Here is a 20,939-nt window from a genome sequence, read left to right as displayed (position 1 = left end):
TTTGGCTCGGGCTCCTTTGCAGCCAGGGCTCTCGGCTCGGCGAGGGAGTCGGGGCTTCCCAGGGCTTTCCAGGGTCTCATCGATGTATCACATCGGGGTCACCAGTTGTTGCTCACCAGCCTGGGCTGCGGCACCAGGGACACTGTTGCATCCTCCGCAGCCAGGAGGAAATGGCCTGCCTCTTGTGGGCAGGATAGGTACCCTGAGTTGAGTGGTTAATTAGTAGTTCATTAGCTCAACTCAGTCCAGCTGGATAAGAATGATTAGTGCCATATACCCTCTTTCAATTTAAAACTGTCAGCCCTCGTCCTGTCACTACAGACCCTGGTAAAAAGCCTCCATCTTTCTTATAAGCTCCCTGTGCTGGCTGAAAAGCCACTTGGCTACTCCAGTTTTGCCCCCAGCTACATGGCCGTTAGGTTATATTGAAATGATTATTACTCTCCTAACCGCAACTCCTCTCCTGCGTAGATATGACTACGTATGTCCTGTCCTGCTCATGCACCATCCCAAAAGCCATCCAAGCTGTGATTCATATCTTTTCCCAGGGGCTCCTTTAAAAATGTCTGGGCATGCTTGCCATGGGAAGCCTGTTTGTCTTCAGGCTGTGAAAAAAGGTTCTGCTATCCCGTGTTTTTTTAAATGGTATCCCTGCCGGACTTTGAGAAACGATAGCCACTGTGGAAGAGCTTTTAAGGCTGAATGACATTCACTTCAGTAGGGCTGCTTCATAGGAAAAATAGTTTGGCAAAAATAAGCACCAAGTGGGAAACAGATGCTAAAATTCATTGGTCAGTTCCTCAACCATCTATGGCTCCACTAAAAGGTGCGCACAGCCGTTACGGTCCATCGCCTGCCTTGTAACACTGGCTTTCTATTATCAGTCCCACGCAGCCAGCTGCACCGGGATTTTCTATCACTTGTCAAATCAGAGAAAATTTATCATTCTCAAGGCAAAATAGACAGTATCCTGAATTAGTCATGCAGGAAATCCACTGGTAACTGAGACCTCTCCCTCCAGCTTGTCGAAAAGCTGCAAGTTGTGAAGATTCAACAAGCTCTACCCATTTTAAATGAACTGCATTCCACACACACATTTCAACAGGCCACTGAGATTTTTAGGGGGGTTTTGAGCAGGCCTAGAATTTCATTACTGTATGCAGATTATTTCAGAAAAGTGAAATCACTCTTAAAAGGTAGTACAGCCTGCTAGCGTCCCTCTTCTCCAACTCTTGCTCCATTCCATTGAGTTTTGCGTACAGAGGGAAGTGATTCAGAAAATAATCATCTTCTGTGGTAACTGGTGCTGGAAAAGCATCAATGAAATTACTACTACCACATCAGTCAGTGCTCACTTCCAACCTCCCCAAAGCGGATGCACGCAGAGGCAAAGCACTCCGCTCTGGAGGAGATCCTGGTATAGGACTTCATGGGGAGGCTGCAGTATTGATCCCACAGCGTGAAGGCATCTACTCTGGCCAGCTTTAGTTCTACCCTCTCTATCTGTTGAGGGCGAGGGGAAAATATCCAGCTTATCTGTCAGTAAGCCAGAGAGAGGTGTCCGCTTTACCAGTGCAGGAAGGACTCTTCCATGAAGCCATTTAGCACGTACTTTCTTAGAAACACTGTTTTACTTACATCTTTCTGCATAAATTAAATAAAATGGTACGCAAATACTTCCTACACTACCACATATATAACCAAAATGTAACTGACTATTTGAAGATGTAATTTCAGGCCTTGTGCTCAGCATATATTAGAACATACAGTTCTGCATATTTATATCATTTTCTTGATTCACAGATGAGTGACAAACTTCAGAAATGTGATTTTTAGTGAAAAGAGAAGCAGACAGACAAATTCATATTGATCTGTAGAAGACAACAAGACTTTCAGGACTTTTCCAGGAATTATCAAAGAGTTACATTTGCTGTATGTCCATAGTTAAGAGTTTAGGGGCACAACTCCAGCTGCCCCTGGCTGCCCAGTAACTGGATGACTGTGCTGTTTGGGCCAGCAGATCTTACATTTCTTTACAGCTAGATATAAGGAAGGAGTGGATGCAGGCCCTGTCAGATCTTTGCAGTCATCCAGTCCTAAGAAATGACACAGCAGTCAGCAGCTAGAGCAGTTAAGGTAACAAAATCTTCAGTAGCGCCATACTTGCAAGCACAGAGTGCCCAGACAGGGGACACCACAAGAGAATGACTTACTCAGCTCACACAGGTCTTACCTGTATCTTTGCTTCCCAATCTATACTTGGGTCTTAAGGAATTCATTTATGTGATTGTAGACTTCATGGAGTTGTCTTTGTTTCCCAGCTCAGGATTTTCCGGTGTTTATAAATGAGAAGCTCAACATGAGCCGGCAGTGCGCTCATGCAGCCCAGGCGGCCAGCCGCATCCTGGGATGTATCAAGAGAAACGTGGTCAGCAGGTCGAGAGAGGTGATTCTCTCCCTTTACTCTGCTCTTGTGAGACCCACCTCGAATACTGTGTCCAGTTCTGGTGTCCCCACTGTAAAAGAGACACAGATTTGTTTGAGCGTGTTCAGAGGAGGGCCACAAAGATGGTCCAGGGGCTGGAGCACCTCTGCTACGAGGACAGGTTCAGCCTTGAAAAGAGAAGACTTCAGGGGGACCTAATAGCTGCCTTCCAATACCTGAAGGGAACCTACAGGAAGGCTAGGAAGGGACCTTTTACAAGAGTGTCCACTGATAGGACAAGGGGAAATGGGTTTAAGTTGAAGGAGAACAGAGTTAGATTAGATCTTAGGAAGAAATTCTTCAGTACGAGGGTGGCAAGACTTTGGAACAAATTGCCCAGAGAAGTTGTGGATGCCCCCTCCCTGGAGGTGTTCAAGGCCAGGTTGGACAGAGCCTTCAGTAGCCTGATCTAGTTGAGACACATCCCTGCCCATGACAGGGAGGTTGGATTAGATGATCTCTAAGGTTCCTTCCAGCCTATGCCATTCTATGATTATCTACCATCTGTCTCGTCTCCTTTTTCTTTCTGATCTGACCGATGTGGTTATTACTAGAAAACTTCTTCATTCCACGATGGAAATTTGCACAATTGTCCACACTATTTACTTAGGAAATTCCAGTAGCCCAAAATAAAAGGATCAGACTCTGATATTGGCTAAGCTTATGTAAGCCTGGAGTAACTCCACTGATTTGAGGAGAATTTGCCTGGATTTACATCGGTATGAGTAAGATAAAAATCTGGCCCAGCATTTCTATTTCCTCACTCACTTCAGACTTCACCAGACATACGACCCTGGATACTAATAGTTTGACTAAAACCAGAGACAGGCTTTTTCACAGAGGCTGGCACCCCATGGTCTTTTCCATGGAACATCAGGTATCCATCCCAGGAAACTTCTGTTGACTGAAGCAATTTAAACCTCTAGCCTAAATTCCAATTAGTAATTTAAACCTTCTACTAAAGTGTTGTCAGATTTTTTTAACAAGTTCTAAATGCATGAGAAACTTCGAAATCAGCAAACTACTACTTGTTTGGACTCCAATTCTCATTTGTAAACTAACACAGCTATACACTGGCTGTAAATTATCACAGTGTCCTCTTTGAGGACCACTTACACACTCCAAAGGGATATAAAATGTCTTGGCTGTAAATAAGAATTGGGCATTTTATGTTTAGCATTTCTTTTTGCTGTTTATTGTCAGCAATTCTCTGCACTGCAGTGATTTCATCGCATAGAAAAGACACGTATGGTTGTTGCTTCTGCTGTTGAGACTTTCGTCCTTTGTTGACTCTGCCTGTCTCAGGGCATGCCACTCTTGGCAGCAGCACCAGAGGTACACACCACCAGCCTTGCCCTGCGCTTCATTGTCATCCACGATTTCCCCCAGGGCAGCAGCAATTTCCCCGCAGCAATGACCTCAGACATCAAGCGCTTTCGTGTAACGGATCACTCACCATAGCAGAATCAGTAACACTGCACAATCGAATGCCACTGAAGCCAGCTGGAGCACCATGGGGCTTTAGGTCAGCAGAGTTTGGGTAGCAGCTCGTTCATCCTGTTGCATGATGTAAGGCATGGTAGCTGCCAATTACTGGTGCACTGGGTGATACTGCCTGTAAGAAAATTACTTTTCTCCCCAGTAATTTACTCAAAGCACTTTGAAATCAGTGGAAAACCAGTGACACCCTGCAATTTATACTTTAGCTGACTGGCACAGCCATCTTCAGAGTTTAAATCAAGAAGCTTACTGTAGCTGAAACTATCTAAACTCAGATCCATCAACAGGGTAATATCATTTTTAGCTTGCTGCCCGAGGGCACATAACTGACATTTCGTATATATAAAGTATTGGCGTTCCTCATATGCCAAAGTTTAAACCACAGAAAGAATCTTCTGGCAGATTATAACAGAAGCTCCCCAGAGGCTGAAATAGTCTATTATATGTGTGTGCCTGTGTTGACTAAAAGTTACACATAGGCTGCACTCCTCCATCCAGCAAGCAAAGACACAATGCCGGCCTTATCCCTGCAGTGCTTTGGAGCAGGAGGTCCCACCAGCACCAGGGCCGCTTTCCCACACGCGTCAGGGGAAGAGCTGCCCTCTGCAAAACCCAGCAGAAGCTGCACAGGGAGCGCCACGTATCCCTCACCGCAGCTCTGGAGGGTCACCACACCACTCTGGCCACTCAATAAAAGGAACTAGAAGCATACCATGTTGGGTCACCTAGGAAATCACTTTAAAGGGTTCAGGACTAGCAAAGGATGGAAAGTCCATGAAGCAGCTTGCACAGAAAATATCACAAGTCTGTTCCTAATCTCTTACGCTGGATTTTCTTTTCTCTCCAAGACAGCCCAAGGCCTAGGAGGAGGGAAATTTTTCATTTATACTAGTTTCTTAGGGCTGCTTGAATGAGCTCTCTTCAGTCTTCAATGTTTGTTTCTCTAATCCTCACTTTACTTGTAAAGCTAGGATGCAAATAATAAACACTGCTCCCTCTCGTAGCTTTTATCTTTGTGTTGGTTTTCATAGAAAGAGTCATAGTAAGTTTTGTGAGTTTAATTACGAGAAAGCCTATGGGTCAGTTCGGCTCTTCCATTTAAAATCTCAGGAGATTAAAAGAAGCAGAAATTGTCTGTTTAACTAAGCTTTTCTCCGCAAGTTAAAATGGCAACATTTTAGAACAAATGGATTTCTGTTATTGAGACAAGAACTTATATTAAGTTTTTTCTGTGTAACTTAATAAGTCATACCAAAGCCCTCACTATTGTTCTTGTGGCATAAGAAAAAGGTTGTAAATTCAGGTTAATCGTAATTTAGATCCGTTGTAAGTTTTATTTGTATTTTCAGTCAGGCTTATCATCAAGGAAGGTTTGCCACCGCATAACTCACTCTCCTGTCCCTGGCTCATAACCGCAATCAGCCACTGTGGGTAAAGAAGTTAAGCATATGCAAAGCTAAGCCATATTCAATGGGCCAAAACCCCCACTTATTTATGGCTGTGTTTTGCTCCCTTTCTGTAGTATTTACCAGATACATGCTTCTTTGCAGAGATCTTTTTTCCAGTTTTATGATACTGACACTAAGAAATTCCTATCTCACCTACCAGATTCCCATGTTCTGGTCAAACACCGCAGGAGAGTGAGATAACTTTTTCTGTAGGTGTATATACTCGTAAGCAATAATATACCTAGTTAAAGCAAAAATGCTGTCCATCTATTGTTCAAAGCTGTGATTCTGTTTTCTGCCTGTTCCAGTATTACATAGCTGCTGCCCTTCCTCCGCAAACATTAAGTTCATCTTGAGGGTAGGCTCAAGTGGTTGACCTATAACAAAGTAAACACATGCAGCTCGATCATATGAGCTCAACGCATGCTTGTGCGAGGTTGCTTGACAGTCTGGGGTCTGTGAAAGCAAATGCGTAGCTGCAGCAGTGCAGGCTGCTCCAGAGGGGAATAGTTTACATGAAGGCAAAGCAGAGTTTAGATTAATATCCTCCGGTACAGAGATGTTGCAACCTTGGCCAAGATCACTCACCTCGCAGAGCTTCATTTCACAGCCTCCAGGGCGGTGAAAACCACACTGTCTGCTCACCAGCGCACTTCCCCCTGCCCATTACCAGTCTGCCCTGACACTTCCCTCTTTAGGGGCTGTCCTGGACTGTTTTCCACTCTAGCCGGACTCTCAGAAGCACCAAGGTTGGGCACATCAGAAGAGAAAGAAAAAAATGTTGAAGTGGCTGATCAAACTATCGCCCTCCATCTCCCTCAGTGATGCAGAGGACATCTCCCGGGGTCCAGGAGGAAGCATTCAAGTGTAATTCCAAATACTCAGGAGCAAAACCACTCCCAACTCTCAGAAACTGTAGTAGAAAGAATCCATGAGCCCCGGTAACATTTCTGTAACCAGGCTGGACAACCTCTGCCCAACATGGATTGATCCTGTGCTCCAGTCCCACCCCACATCTGTTCCAGCTGCACTGCCCATGTGTCCCTTCACCCCTCTGCACTGCACATCCTCTCAGCCATCTCTCTTCTCCCCTTCCAGCCAAGCCGCTCCTAGCCTGCCTTTCCCCATGCCAAGGGGGCTGACACAAAATGAACATGGTGTTTGCAGCCATGGTGGGCTTTTCTCTGCCTGCTCGTCCTTTCACCTGTTTTCTCTCTACTTGTGTCCATGCACAGCATTTGGGCTATGTTTCAAAACTCTGCAGTTAACTTTCATATTTTTTGGTGCTTTTAACTTATGAAAGTGAAAAAATATCTTCCTCCCTCACCATGGGAACAGCTTGAAAAGACAAAATTGAAGTTGCACCTGCATTTAGTTAAGAGACAAATTTTCAGGCAACAATCCCGCTGTCATGGGGAGCAAACCAAGCACACAATCCACTGTGTACACATGCAGCATAGTGTCTAAGCACCTCAACTTTTAGCAGCAGATAGGGATTTACTCCAAGATAATTGCAGATGAAGGTGCAAATTACTCACTGCTAAACTAACTCCAAAGTTCTGTATGGCAGAAGTGCCATGCCTGATCTAGTCAGGCTAAAAGTTTGGTCCCAGTAATTCAATGTCTATGTATACTGATGACTGGACCTTTGGTGAACTTGGAAAAGATTAGTCATTTATATGAAATAATTATTCTTTGCATGCAGAAAACAGCTCTTTTCAGCATCTAGAGTCGTTAATACATGTCATTGCTTGTCTGCAGAAGGGTTCTTTCTAGTATATGGAGTTGATCAAAGTGCAGATGTGAACACTGCTTATATCTAAACAGAGCTTCTTTCTACTTTTTGTTTCTCCTTCCCTTCTGTTCGTTTTCATCACAATGTAAAATGATTGATTATGATATTATGATTGCTAGTGGTGTAATATTTCAAACCTACCAGACGTTAAGACTTCTGCTCATAGAAGAATCTCAGCTAATGAATTTTTAAAATAGAGTTTTTTCTGGCAGAAAAACTTGACATGAACCAATGGTTAACCACCACAGCCAATATCAAGAAATGCAGCTTCTCCAGCATGCTTTCCAGGGCCAGCATTCAAGATCTGACTGGTAACTCCTAAAAGCCAATGCGTTCTCTCTCAAAACACACACACAAAATTTATGCTAAGTACTAACAAGCAGACAACATCCTAAGAGCAGCCAGATTGTCTAGTTCATCTTTTTTCTCTCTCTTCGTAGTGCCTAGCGTAAGAGAAGCCTGGCCCATGATGAGATCTGCTGTGTACACCCTGCATGGAGAACTGAGGTGATCCTGCCTCCCACAGCAGTGGGGCACAGCAGCCTCTCCCATGCCCTTCAGGTGGTGTTTATTCCTCCTGTCAACAGCAGCAGTGGCATGCTGACAGTGTTACTAAAACTGTTTTGATCTTGTTACGGAATGAATAAACAAGCTCACTGGATTGAGACCAGCCCTATACCTCTCCTCTTAACAAAATCCATCCTGTATCTTCTATGGCATTAGCCAGGCTCCCATCAGCACTCCTGTGTGTTCTTGGGAGTGGGGGGCACACGTATGTGAGAGCATGTGTTATTCTGGCACTTAAATATGGAACATTCAGTAATTAATATTGTTACTGGAAACACAACTGTTGAATTTCTAATAGTCTGGACTCAATTGAGAGCTAAAGGTCAGTTTGTATAAGTTTTACTCATTAACTACAAAACGTTAAGTGCTCCAAAATACGTCTCGTCCAAATGAACGTACTTAGTCCGGTAGGTTTATTTCAGAGTAGTAATGCTTTGAAAGCCTATAAGCACAACAGTTACTGTCCTATAATCAAGAAAACCAAAATCCAAGTACTATCCTGAGAGGTTTTCAGGATTTTATCACCCACACAAAAGAAGCCAAACATTCTTTTAATGGAATTGCCCTTAAAAATAGAAAAGCTATTTTAATCAAGCTGCTGGACTGCTTTATCTTGTCACCTGTGCCCAGCAATGGAACACTTTTTTCCTTTAATAGATATGTTTCTTAAAACATCCTGATCATAAGTGACCTTTGGTTTTTAAGCAGAACACAATGGAACAGTTCAGTCTTCTGTTTCTCTTCAGGTCAGTGGGAAACCTGCCACCCGTTTCGGCACAGGGCACCTCAGCCTGCGACGTGCACAGGGTTCTATCCTGCAAAGCCATTTCACTCTCCACCAAAGTTCATGGACCAGGGGGGTTCTCGGCCCCTCTGAGGGTTAGGGCTAAGAGATGCTTTCCAAATGATGCACAATAAAATAGCTCGGCATGCAGCAGCCAGCTGACAGATGAGAGTTCTGTGGGGAAAAAAAGCTTTAAGTTTTGATTTAAAGAGTGAAAGGGCAGCAGTATCTCTGGCATCTTTGGGCAGGGACTTTCATGGGTGAAGTAAGAGCCGCCCAGTCTGCATAAATTTATGAACTGGTGAGACAAGCAGGCTGCGATCTGCTGGCCCTTTGGAGGGTGAAGGGTGTGACCAGATCACACAGAGAGAAAGAGCTCAGGTTCAAACCCTGAAGGGCTTCATAGAGTCAGTAGAAAGCAAATTACCTCAAAAGAAGTACTAAAACTGGATGTAAGCAAAAAAGTAGGATAGTATTCACTAGTGGCTAGTGGAGCCCTGGAAGCATGTGCAAAACAAATTATGGCAATTTTTTTGTGTACAAGAAACCAGCATGAGAGGCATCACAGTTAAAAGGGGTTAGAAACAAACAGGTTTTTGTCAGAGAAAGGTGTGCTGGCAAAATAAAGCTTTTCGTTAACTCATATCAGTCTCAGGAAAATCCTCATTAAAAACTCTAAACATACTTTTTATCAACAGCTGAGAGAACACTTGTATTTTGCTTTGAATTTTATTTTCTTCGATATTTATTTTACTTCCTTTGATATTTATTTTTTATTGTCATGTTTTTATGCACAAACTACTACTTAAATCTCCTAACGCAATGGCTAGGAGATGTAATGCTTACTTTTTAAAATTGTGAGATACTGAATATAATTTAAAGACATCTAATCAAAGAAGTTGCTATTATATTGTAAGGAAGGAGCTTCAGCCAGCTCATTTTATTGCAACATATCCAGATGAGACAAATACACAGTTAAACATTTCAAATGGGAGAGCCGCAGATCTAGGAGAGAGAGTGCTGATATTTCTAAAAAGGTTAAAGTCAGAGTTCATTCCAGGAAAAAACAATAACTCAAACATTAAGTCTTCCTCCTGCAACCATGCTTCTCCAATAAAGGTCCTTAAGAAACAGCACCATACAGACAGGACAGGGGGAAAAGGAGTGCAAATCCCCAGGCAACTGCTGGAGAGGTAACCCAGGGTAAGTTTCCAGATTATCTAGTCCCTGATACAGTGTAGAGAAAGAATAAGAATTTTAAAACAACACCATAGCACAAAGGCTTATGAATAACATCTAATACTGCATTGAAACACAAAATTTTCCCAGGTGAAGCATATACAGACCTAAGAGCAGAAGCCAAGAAGACACAACAGCCTGAGAAGTGACCCCAAAGGAGACCGAGAGCCCTCAGGGGGGATGAAAGGGCTCAGGTGAGCAAGGACAAACAGCCAAGAGGCTGCAAGCCTCTGGGGATCCCCATGGGCAGGGCAGCAAACGAACCACCTTCCCAACACGCAGGAAGCCCTAGACCACAGGGAAATAAACGTAGCACTCACAGCAAATAGCAGCCAGCTCCTCTGAACACTGTCCCAGGCTCTTCAGGCTGTCAGTCCAAAATCAGCCCTTAGAGACTTTACGATTTTCCACATCTCAGAGGCTTCATTACAGAGTTATTCTCCATGCCGAAGTTTGGGGTTAGGTCTCTTCCTGAGTAAAACACTAGGAATACAGCTGTTCACCATGTTTTACAGTAGGATTTAATATTATCATCAGTTACCACAGATGACAGTAAAAACCTGTCTATTAACCAACCTTTCAGATACTTTCCAAAAACTAATCAGCCATTTCAGACAGGTCGTTACCTTTGTAGTCATTGTCTCTCTTCACAGACTGGCAGTGACACACAAAAAAAACCTTGCATGGATTGTACTGAAGTCTGCTAAAATTGCTTGTTCCAAGTTAACTCCAAGTCTTGCAGGAAAACTGATATGGCTGTGATGAAGCCAAAGGGGTGGGATACTCCCATGTGTTTCACATTTCCTAGTCAGCATAAGCTGCAGCAGATACACTGAGAGCAGACAGAGAAATTATGCAAAGCTTGTTTCAGCTTTGATGGTTGTACAGCCAGTTATTGGGAATGCAGCTGTTGAAAGCTGAAGGCACTTCGCTTCCCCTTGCCCATCAGACAGGCGCTGACATCCCAGGGAATCTTACCTGAGAGACTGCACACTCGTAACACTACTGTTAGCAATTGTCTTCTAAGGCATCATCAGCCTAGCAAGAATTCATTAAACTTAGTGATTCTTAAATATTTTCTGCTGTGCTCAGTGCCTATGCCCTTGCATTTTCCCATGCACCTGTGCTGCATTTTCCACAGTGCCAGGGAACAAGCCATGATCCGTGCTTCTCCTTAGGCTACATCTTCTTCTGTGAGAAGCTGCCTGCAAACTTTCTGCCAAGAAAACCTGGAAGAATCAAGGCCATAAGAAGCACAGCTTAGTCTCCTCTGGCCATTGTGGTCTGGGGAATTATGGAGGAAGGAATATCTTTATGTTGTGTACGTATGTGCAGCGTATGCACACAGCAAGGGCTGGACAAGAGGAGTTCTCATCCCAGGGCGCTGCTCAGGGAGAGTGGAGTGGAAAAGTTAGGCCAGAAATATCACAGAAATTAGGTGTGCAAGCCACTCTGTCAGCAGAGGTTGTGGAGAGGGAGGCAGGGGAGTGAAGGACTTTCAAGGGCACTGCAGGTTAAGTGTTTGCGTTTACATACATGTGCAAGCGTTTATATCAGCCAGGCCAGGACACAGAAAAAATGATGTTTGTGAAAAACACGCCTCTGAGTGGTCCTGACAGTGCATATCCGAGCATTGGAAAGCAGGTCCTCTCTCCTCTGCTCCCATCCTATAGACCTGTTCTCATCCGAGCTCATTTTGCAGAGATGCCTCTTTTATGAGAGCGGTCACCACTTGTTTCCTCTAACACCAATGAAGAGACACATTGCTGCTGCATGTCTCTTCGGCGGACTGAATTACCCTCTGCAGAGGCTGGGCCCTCCATGAACTACTGAAAAAGCCTATGGCAAACTGACTTTGGGCACTTGGGCACCCAAGCTGTCTGCCAAAAGTTAGGTGGAGGGGGACTAACCCACAGTACCTCTCTCTTGAGCTCTTTCAGTGAGCTTTTTCCAAAGTAAGGCAACATCAAAGGGGCAGAAGATGGTCTAAGAACATCATTGTCAGCGGTCTGTGTGTTGACTCTACTTCCATTCCCCTAGTCCCTCCTTCCCCCCAAAAAAAACATCAAAAACTCATTAGAAGCAGTAGCAACCTTGGTATTGTTGCTCACCAGCCTGGGCTGCAGCTCCAAGGACACTGTTGCATCTTCCACAGCCAGGAGGAAATGGCCCACCTTTTGCAGGCAGGGTCTGTACCTTGGGTTAATTAGTTAATTATATTCAATTTAATTCAGTCCAGCTGGGTAATAATGATTGGATGCCATAGGTATAAAGTGGGGAATGTGATAAGGACTGGTGGGATTCCTGTAAAGAGAACAGAGATGAAAGGGTGTTTTCAGAGGATTAAGTACCAAACAGTTCTGTTGGTTTGGAGCGTCTTTTTCTTTGTTTTGGGGGGAGGGGGGCAGGGGTTTTGTGGGTTGTTTTTTGTTATTGTTTTGAGTGTTTTTTTTTTTTTAAATGATTGCTTCCTCTTATACTGCCTGCAGAGAGGTAAAGAGCTGGAGCCATGAGCAGAGAGGACCAGTGGCTGGGAAACCATCCCTGGGAAATCCCTTGGGAAATCACCTGTGCCCTGCGCTCCTGTGATCCTAGGAGCGGGTGCCCCCAGCTGCACACCTACTGGCTGCCAGCACCCAGGCACAGGCCCCCCATGGCTCTGGAGAGAGCATCACCAAAGAGCAAAGACTGGGTGGCAGAGGAGGGGATAACAGGTTTTAGTCCCACAAGAGAGCCTACAAAGGGAGGGGTGAGAAGCAATATCAGGGTCCCTAATAGAAGGTGAGAGGTGATGCTTGCAGCACCTGGAGAGAGTGAGGCAGGGAAGGCTGCAGTACGGAAAGGCTAGAGCTGCTGTGGCCATCCTGACATGAAAAGTCAGACAAGTGTGAAGGAGCATCAAAGGAACCAAACGTCACTGAAATTTTGACTGAGACAGGGGCCAGAATTGGGCTTGTGTCCTGGGTTTTCAGAAAGTGAAGACTCCTTGATTTTAAGAACAGATAGATAGTTTGGTATCTTGGGAATGTCTCTGAATTAAGCAATCTGTTGATATTTTAGCATAAGCAGACTTCACGTTAAAAGCTACCTTGATTAAAGCCTCCCTGGATTTTTTTCTTACATGTTGTACTGTTCTGACATCTTAACCCCATTCCTGTAGCAAAGGACTGTTTGGTTTTTTTTCCTGAACAGACAGAAGAAGTGTCTTGCAATATAGGTTCATCCACCCTCCAAAAATGCAAGTTTAGCTGTAAACATGGTAAGCGGAAAATAATTGACTCCTTGAACCAAGAACCTTTAACAGCTCCCTACCATGATATCACATGCTCTTCCTAAGGAGACCTGCCAGTTTTTCACTGGCTCCTTTCTGTCACAGAAGAAAAACACAAAGGGAAACATAATGAAGGAAGGCTGTGGGGAAACTCCCCTTCTACCCATTTCCAGAAAAGCGAATTCCTTGGGATCTTAGCTAATAATGATATAATCTTAAGTCCTGCACAAGAGTGAATTTCTTCTTGCAAAAATAATGTCTTCTTGTTTACATTTCTCATTTACATTCCCTCAGCAAAACCAGAAGTTCTCAAAAAAACAGATACAGTAGCTCAGAGAGTGCAGGTGAGATTTTACTGAGTGACGTTGGGAAAGGATCTGAAAAGAGAGGGAGTGGGAATTAGGGGGTGACTTGACCCAAGGCAACAATAATTTTGCATGGGAAATAGCTTTTGCACAAGCCTCCTGGAAATATCACTCATCCAGCAGCACCACATTGACTTTGGAAGTAGCCAGTCCCTTGGGAAATCACCACAGTGAAGCCAATGGAAATATTGCTGGAGTAAGAACAGCAGACACTGTTCCCAGTATTGATTTTGTATTGACTTTCATGGACCTAAGACAGCAGATACCTGGAAACCTTTGTAGCAAATTTACCCACGGTTATCCATGAAGCCTTGTAGCATCCTACCACCCCAGGATATAAAATATGGTTTTTTCAAAAATTTTTTAAGAAGCTGTGTTGCAAGTTATGACATTTCTTTCGAGACTAAAAATGACTGATTGTATCTTTCCTGTGAATTTGGGATTCTTTCACACATTCCCTCACTTACTCACCTTTACATTCCTAAATGGCTGCACTCTATTTCAGTTTGCTGATTAATCCTGTCTATTTTTTTCACTTCGCCTGCACAAAAGCAGTATGAACATAACTCCATGCTGAGACATTTAAAGATCCAGGAACCAATTCGGCAAGAAGCTTGTGTATGTCTAAGTATGCTAATCAAAGCATCCTGGCTCAAAGTCAATGTTTCACTGTTTTGCTGAATTGAGATGCTAAACGTCATCTTCAGAAGAACTTCCTTGAAGATCACACACATCATTGCACTTCAGTCTTACTAACTACGGAGAGCTCAGTGATGTAGGCAAGAGCACAGTACAGTACCCCACGCTTTTGCTTGCTAAAGGAGACAGAGATCTATGCATAATCCATCCAAAGACTCCACAAAAATCAAAGCAAAAGTGACTGGCTTCTACTGAATGACTTTAAAAGGAGTCCGGCATAAGTAAAACATGTCAATTTGTATTTTTGTCCCTGATTACAGCCTCAAGTTTCCAGAGCTTTTTTCCTAACTGCTGAAGATTTTCAGATGGGTAAGTTCATAGCTCTATTAATCATTGTTATACCTATTTTGCATGTGAGCTATTTCCACTGAATTTGGAACAAGTCACAAGTCTTCTGCTCTGTGAAAGCATATTCATGAATGTCTCTTTCTGAACACACAAACCATGTAAATGTTTCTAGTTTCAGTAATAGCAAAGTTTTCCCGTTGTAAGTCAGCACGTTGAAGCATTACAAGCCGATGGTCAGCAAACATAAGTGTTTTATGCAAAAAAAAATTCAACAAATACTGCCATAATTCCACATTCACAAGGAGAGAAGAGGTATCATTTAATTGTCTCTGCATGATGAAGCACACATAAACAAGGAACAGAAGATTTATAGACCAGTTGTTCTCATAACCAGTTCCGATTATGATGTGTCTCTGCTCCCCCTAACAGAAACATCTGCCTCACTGCCCAGGCTAGGGATAACCACTGCTATCTGACATTCCAGTGGTTTACAAGGACAATGCAGTTACAGCTGCAAGCCTGCCATAAGTAAACAGCTGAACACTCTGTTGAACATATCACAGTCATTCAGACTGCTGAGGTGATTCTTCCTGTCCTTAGTAACAGGATAAGAGGAATATTCATCTGAAAGAGCAGCTTCTGCTACCTATCTCACAACATTCAATGTTTTGATGCTTTATTTTTTTTACCAACTTGGCCTGGCAGAATTTAAGTTTAAAAAGCTAATGAGTACTTCTCAATTACCCTTCTTATGTCTTACACCAACATCTGACAGAATACAAATTCAGAAATATGGAAAAAGCCAGAGAGAGAGAGAGTGTCCAAATGGAAAAGCTCACCACTTTTGCAAAATGTCACTGCTTGTTCCAGTTGTCCCTCTGCATGGCTCGCACCTCTTGGCTGCTTTCGGCACAGATTAGTGACCTTCAACCCTGACAAATATGTTACCCTCATGCTTTTATGATCTCCTAATCTCTCAGAAGGTGACACATTCTGAGATTAGAGTAAATACACCAGGATTCCAGCAGCAGCATAATACAGATGCAGCTGTGATGAATGCCAATTAAAACAGTAGCAGCATGTGACAGCTGTTTACAATTACTTTTAATTAGCAAGTTTTAAACACTGTTATCAGGCTCCTCTTTGAATACGCAACTAGAATAGGTCCTGAGCTCATGATTCTTTAGTCCTTTGAGTAGCCCTCTGCTAGAGAACTACTGCATGAAAGGCTTTGGCAGAAAAGCTTTGCATGATCTGCTAGTATTTCCCTGAAAAATGCCTCCTAAAGGATAAAGGAACTTCAGCCATGAGGAGAATTTGGGCATGGGGCACTGCCCAGATGAACTGTTAAACACAATTTGCCTACAGTGTTCCCTATCACACGTTAAACTGCCTAAGAATATACAAGTTAAACAATACAAGCAGGTCTCTACAATAAAGGTCTGCAAATATCTACCAAAAGAGAGGAAAAGTTAAGGTTGCTTTTAAGTCCCATTTGCCACATCGCAGACCAATTTTAGAAACAGGGTGTCTTCTCTCCTTCTCACACCCCAGCAAGAGAAAAGCCCCTGCTTAGGACTTGTTTCCATTGTGCAGGGAGATCTCCCTGAAGCACGTGGAGACACGCTGGCTGCACCTATCCTGGGAAAATAAACACTGCCAAGGATGCTGCCAGACCCAACCATCGATATTATCGCACTGGGAGAACAGTCGCTGGCGTGCTGGGGCCCATGCCATCCCAGGCAATCCCATCCCCACACGGGTGCAGGAGTCCACAGAGACCAGGAGCCACCCTCAAGGCTACGTGCGTGCAGCCACCCTCTCTGTGAGGGAGTGGGAAGGATGTGGTCAAACAGCAGCAGTTGGCCCCCAGGCTAAAGAACAGACCTTGGCAGTGGCTCACAATACTTCTAATAAACACAGCAATTCGAGCCAGCTTTAACTAGATTTCTTGAGCGATGCAGATATTCTGGGCTTCAGCACAGGCTGGGCACCTGAGCAATCCCTCATGGGCCCAAACAGACCTGCACTTCTCAGGGGGACATCTATGCTGCCACCATTTTCAATCTAGTACTTATCTAAATTAAGGTCTCACCCCTTGCCCACCAGTTGAGTCACCATAATACAGGTACCATGGGATACAGGAAGGACAGGTCCAGCGTTGGATCCCAGCGCAGAGCAGAACGGTCACCCATGTCCCCAAACCACATGAATTCATACAAACCTTAATCATCTTAAACCAAAGAAAGGGAATGAATGCTCAAAGCTGACTTTCTTGCAATGGCCCAATCTTATAGGGACCTCCTGCAGGTCCAAGGATGACCAAGGGTGTTCGTCATGACACAGGATCAGGCAGCTGTAGCCCAAAAGACAACTGCTTCCCCCGGTGTGCAGTCTCTCCGTGCATTTCGCTGGTACTCAAATGACTTCCAAGGGCACTCACTTCATCAACAGCACAATCTCCTCTGTTACTAATACCAAAGGAACAATGCTTATTGCCTGAGCAGTCATACTGTGACTAGGAAATCATGCTTCATATTTCAAAGGTAACTTAGAAATTACAACATGGACCGCTCAACATCTTAAGATGATCTATACATCATGTTGACACGTATAAACAAAAAAATGGGACCATGCTCCATAATGTCAAGCAGCTTTTTAGCTTGTTTCAAAAGAGGCAACCTTTACAACGTAAAGACACACATTATTTAGGTCAGAATGGGTCATTTTTCTCTTTGATTTTTCTCCTGACAGCAGAAATTCTTTTTTTATTTCACAAAAACAAAAGTTTTATCTCAAGCAGCTCCTAAACGCTTGTGCTAAAACTTTATGATCTCTACAGAAAATATAATCAATTCTTGAGTTTTTGTTCTTTTTGTTAGCTTTTATTAGAACTATAGAAACTTTCCAGCAGCTACTTTAGTTTCCGCAAAGCAAGAGTGTGCAGTGCTCTGAGTAACTCTCCTCACCAAGAGACTTGTGACAGCAGTGCAGGGAGAGATAGGTACATTAATTTTGTGATTAAGAACCGGCAGGTTTACTCTCCATTTATTTCGACCATCCTACAAGTGCAGCTAAGACATCTGCATAACATTTCCTTTTGCTATGGTTCACATGAGCTAAATAATGCGTATGTTAAAAACCGGGCTTTCAGCAGCTTTTAATAGCAAGAAAAAATAAACTCCTGCAATATTACAGATACACAGTCTCTGCCCGGCTTCATCACCTGATGTTATTTAAAGAAAATTAGTGGCTTTGCCCTGACAAAACCCATGTAAAGGAATAACGAATTGAGCTCATTTTATCCAGTACGTGCAGTAAAGGTTCAGTTATGGTCTTTTGCTTAACGTACCAGGACTCCATCTCACGGCATGTTAATGGAGTAACCAAGACATTCATTTCAACATGTCTCAGTCCCTGACCCTGAATAGAGGCACCATGTTGCACCCGTTCCTCTAACCTTTTGCCTACTCAGTTCAGACTGGGAGCTGGGAATGGCTTCTGGGCATACGGCACTTATACACAGGTGTATACGGCACTCGGTGTACACAGCACTTGCACCCATCACCCACATCACAACTATGCATACATCACTTCGTGGCAGAGGCAGCACAACCTGAGCGGTATCACTGAGCCAGTCCAACCACTGCTTCTTAAAATGCCTTCTCCTCTCCCCTTCTGGCATGCATATATATATAAACAGATGCATTTGTCAAATGCATGTGTCTGTATTGTACGGATACCATATACCCTTCTTCTTTTCAACAGATTGTTCTCTCATTGTTCCATCCATTTGTTGCTGTCTGTAACGAGGCTGCACTTCAGAAACTTTTATTCCAGGTGCCTATCACTGGACTGTCTGTACTGAAAAAAAGTTCAGATGACTTTTAAGTGATTACTGATGTATAACGCTGTTTAAAATTTATAACAGGAGATAACTTTGGGGGAGTATTTTACCCTGCTGTTCTTATGAGAAATCTCTTTTGTGCAAACTAGTTTTTGTCCAAATGGCACAGATATGAAAATAAATAGCCTGAAATTTTTAAAAATCTGATAAAGTAATTCATTTCAGACATTATCTCTGAGTTGCAAATCTATTGCTCCTGTAGAGAGGGGCACACGTTCCAAAGGAAGGCTATCCTCTTCATCACGAACACCCCATTTAGTGGAAGACAGTTGCAAAATTGCCCCTCAGCAGGCGGATGACTGTGGCAATGGAAAAGCCATGCTGCCCAATGGGCTTCGCAAGGAGGTTCGTGTTTGTCTTTCTGTCTTGTCATCCGATGGAAATTTAGAAGATGCCTCCTGCAGACATATTTGTTCTGTCAGCCTATCCAGATTACATTAACAGACCCCTCCAAATTTCCAATAAACATGTCTTAAAAACCTTCACTGTTCTGACTGCGGAGGGCACAGGGATTGCACCTCACTTCCATGACACCCAGCGAGGCGACCATGACCCCATCTACAGACCTACAGCCACTGGCCTGAGATCTCCAGAACCGGGTGCTTGGAGGATTTTGCATGTTTCATGCTGATGAAGAAGAGCAAACAAACGCTGTTGGCGTGCACACGCCTGGCTCTGGAGTCTCTGCCTGAGGTCCTCATCCTACCTCCTAGCCAAGGGGTGCAGAGAAGGGTGCGAGGGGTGCAAGGACTGTGCAGAAAGCCCAGGACGGGCAGTCAGAGCTGGTCCTGCCTGCCTCCTGTATCTCTCACTGTGGGGCCTGGGCTGGCTGGGACACACTCAGGGGAATGGAGCAGAGAGGGAGAGAAGGGAAGAGTTGAGAAAGGGAGAGGGAGAGGGAGAGGGAGAGAGAAAGGGAGAGGGAGAGGGAGAGGTATACAGGAGGCGAGGTTGGCCCACGAGAGGCAATCGGGGAAAGGCGGCCCACGCTGCCGCTGGCGGTGGCAGTGCCCGGGCGGGAAGACTACCGGCGCGGCCCCCACCCCCTCCGCCCTGCCGGACCCATGGGCAGCAGGCGTGCCCGCCCCCGCCGCAGCAGGCAGCCGCCTTCGCGAGGGGGCCGGGACCGGGCCGCGGCCACCGGCGGGGCTGCCCGGGGACTGCGCGCCTGTCCCGGGAGAGGGACGAGCCAGTGCGCGCACGTGTGAATGCACAACCATAACCGCACACATACGCACACCCGGGGGGAGGATGGAAACAAACCCGCTGCCAGGTTACAGCTTTCGGGGCAGCCCGGCCGCCGGCCCGGCCGTGCCCAGCGCGGGTCCCAGCTCCCCGCAGCCCCGGGGCTTGGCGCGGGACCGGCCCTCGAGCTGGTCTCTTGGGGGTTTCGCTGCTCCATCCCATACCCCAGTGTCTTCCCCCCGCCCCCCCCCAAAGAAATTATCCAAAATCGAAAAAAACAGATTTTTAAAAAAGCAGCAGGGCGGACGGAGAGGTGTGTGGGCCGCCGTGCCAGCTCTGCGCGCTGCCCCGCCGGTCGCCGCGGCTGAGCCGCGTTAATTTCATAGCACCGGCGACATGAGGACCTCATACCTCCGGACAACTGGGTGAGTCATAAATACACGGCGCAGGGCTGAAAGCCGAGACTGTTTACAGAGACTTTGCAGCGGCCTCCGGCGAGTGAAACCGTCGCCCCCCGCGCAGGGGCCGGGCTGCGCGGAGGGCCGCGGAGCCCTGCGCGGCTGCCGGCGGAGGGAGCCGCGCCAGCGGCACCTGCGGCTGGCGAGGGTCGAGGAGGTGACAGCCTCCCCGCCGCCGACCGTCGGTCCGTCCGTCCGTCCGTCCGTCCGCGGCGGCGGGCGGCCGGCGGCGGGACCGCGGAGGAGCGGCGCTGGGGAGGGGACGCGGTGTTGGGTTACCCCGGCCCGGCCCGGCCCTGCCGCCGCCGCGGGGCCAGCGGGTGCCGCGGGGCTGCGCCGGCGGCCGCGCAGCCCACGGTATGTCGGGCCGGTGACTTCAGCCGGGAGATATTTGGAGGCTCCGCGGGGTCCGGTGCGGGGGGCCAGCGTGTGTTTGGGTCTGAAAGCGAATCAGCGGAGGGCGCGTCACTGCCAAAGGGCCCTATAAATCCATCTGCTGCGCCGAGTCGCCCTGGCAAAGCCCCCGCGTCCGGCTCCGCGCTCCCCTCCGCCCGCGGGTGCGGCGCCCCCCGTGCCTCGCCCAGCCCCGCGCCCCCGCCCGCACAGCCCCGCCGGCGCCCGGGGAGCCGGGCGCGCCCAAGGCCCCGCCGGGCAGCCAGAGCGGGCGCTCCCCGGCACCGGCCCGGCCTCCCGCCGCGCTCCCCGCTTGGATCTAAGCTTTCGCCGCGACGGGACCCCCGATCTGGAGGAGGAAGCCTCGCTGCTGCTGCTGCTGCTGCTACCGGCTCTACAAATCCCGGCGCCCGTCTCTGATTCTCCCAGCAGGCTGAGGGGGGTAGTTTGATTTTTTTATTATTATTTTTTTTTCCCTCCCTCAGCTGGGGTGGGGTTTTTTCCCTTTTTTTTTCCTTCTTTTTTTTTTTTTTTTCCCGCCGTTGCGTGCGTGTC

Source organism: Tauraco erythrolophus, chromosome Z (assembly GCF_009769465.1).
Source record: "Tauraco erythrolophus isolate bTauEry1 chromosome Z, bTauEry1.pri, whole genome shotgun sequence".
In the NCBI taxonomy this organism is placed as follows: domain Eukaryota; kingdom Metazoa; phylum Chordata; class Aves; order Musophagiformes; family Musophagidae; genus Tauraco; species Tauraco erythrolophus.
The sequence above is the reverse complement of the archived record's forward strand: the minus strand, read 5'-3'. Positions refer to the sequence as shown.